This window comes from Poromitra crassiceps (genome assembly GCF_964638095.1).
Source record: "Poromitra crassiceps genome assembly, contig: HAP1_SCAFFOLD_166, whole genome shotgun sequence".
Taxonomy (NCBI): domain Eukaryota; kingdom Metazoa; phylum Chordata; class Actinopteri; order Beryciformes; family Melamphaidae; genus Poromitra; species Poromitra crassiceps.
Window position 1 is genome coordinate 256,957 of NW_028152207.1, and position 2,254 is coordinate 259,210.

Genomic DNA, 2,254 nt, shown 5'->3' on the forward strand with positions numbered 1-2,254 from the left:
TGGTGTCAAGTCTGATTTTGGAAAAAAAAAAAAAAAAATCCAAAATCAGACAGAGTGTTGACACCAGAGAGGCTAAGACCGCATTGACTCAGTGCAGTATTCACCCTCTCTGGTGTCAAGTCTGATTTTGGGGAAAAAAAAAAAAAAATCCAAAATCAGACAGAGTGTTGAGACCAGAGAGGCTAAGACCGCATTGACTCAGTGCAGTATTCAGCCTCTCTGGTGTCAAGTCTGATTTTGGAAAAAAAAAAGAAAAATCCAAAATCAGACAGAGTGTTGACACCAGAGAGGCTAAGACCGCATTGACTCAGTGCGGTATTCAGCCTCTCTGGTGTCAAGTCTGATTTTGGAAAAAAAAAAAAAATCCAAAATCAGACAGAGTGTTGAGACCAGAGAGGCTAAGACCGCATTGACTCAGTGCGGTATTCAGCCTCTCTGGTGTCAAGTCTGATTTTGGAAAAAAAAAAAAAAAAAATCCAAAATCAGACAGAGTGTTGACACCAGAGAGGCTAAGACCGCATTGACTCAGTGCGGTATTCAGCCTCTCTGGTGTCAAGTCTGATTTTGGAAAAGAAAAAAAAAATCCAAAATCAGACAGAGTGTTGAGACCAGAGAGGCTAAGACCGCATTGACTCAGTGCGGTATTCAGCCTCTCTGGTGTCAAGACTGATTTTGGAAAAAAAAAAAAATCCAAAATCAGACAGAGTGTTGAGACCAGAGAGGCTAAGACCGCATTGACTCAGTGCGGTATTCAGCCTCTCTGGTGTCAAGTCTGATTTTGGAAAAAAAAAAAAAAAAATCCAAAATCAGACAGAGTGTTGACACCAGAGAGGCTAAGACCGCATTGACTCAGTGCGGTATTCAGCCTCTCTAGTGTCAAGTCTGATTTTGGAAAAAAAAAAAAAAATCCAAAATCAGACAGAGTGTTGAGACCAGAGAGGCTAAGACCGCATTGACTCAGTGCGGTATTCAGCCTCTCTGGTGTCAAGACTGATTTTGGAAAAAAAAAAAAAATCCAAAATCAGACAGAGTGTTGAGACCAGAGAGGCTAAGACCGCATTGACTCAGTGCGGTATTCAGCCTCTCTGGTGTCAAGTCTGATTTTGGAAAAAAAAAAAAAAAAATCCAAAATCAGACAGAGTGTTGACACCAGAGAGGCTAAGACCGCATTGACTCAGTGCGGTATTCAGCCTCTCTAGTGTCAAGTCTGATTTTGAAAAAAAAAAAAAAAAAATCCAAAATCAGACAGAGTGTTGAGACCAGAGAGGCTAAGACAGCATTGACTCAGTGCGTTATTCAGCCTCTCTGGTGTCAAGTCTGATTTTGGAAAAAAAAAGAAAATCCAAAATCAGACAGAGTGTTGAGACCAGAGAGGCTAAGACCGCATTGACTCAGTGCGGCATTCAGCCTCTCTGGTGTCAAGTCTGATTTTGGAAAAAAAAAAGAAAAATCCAAAATCAGACAGAGTGTTGACACCAGAGAGGCTAAGACCGCATTGACTCAGTGCGGTATTCAGCCTCTCTGGTGTCAAGTCTGATTTTGGGAAAAAAAAAAAAAAATCCAAAATCAGACAGAGTGTTGAGACCAGAGAGGCTAAGACCGCATTGACTCAGTGCAGTATTCAGCCTCTCTGGTGTCAAGTCTGATTTTGGAAAAAAAAAAAAAAAATCCAAAATCAGACAGAGTGTTTTCACCAGAGAGGCTAAGACCGCATTGACTCAGTGCGGTATTCAGCCTCTCTGGTGTCAAGTCTGATTTTGGAAAAAAAAAAAAAATCCAAAATCAGACAGAGTGTTGACACCAGAGAGGCTAAGACCGCATTGACTCAGTGCGGTATTCAGCCTCTCTGGTGTCAAGTCTGATTTTGAAAAAAAAAATCAAAAATCAAGAATCAGACAGAGTGTTGAGACCAGAGAGGCTAAGACAGCATTGACTCAGTGTGGTATTCAGCCTCTCTGGTGTCAAGTCTGATTTTGGAAAAAAAAAAAAAAATCCAAAATCAGACAGAGTGTTGAGACCAGAGAGGCTAAGACCGCATTGACTCAGTGCGGTATTCAGCCTCTCTGGTGTCAAGTCTGATTTTGGAAAAAAAAAAAAAAAAAAATCCAAAATCAGACAGAGTGTTGACACCAGAGAGGCTAAGACCGCATTGACTCAGTGCGGTATTCAGCCTCTCTGGTGTCAAGTCTGATTTTGGAAAAAAAAAAAAAAAATCCAAAATCAGACAGAGTGTTGACACCAGAGAGGCTAAGAC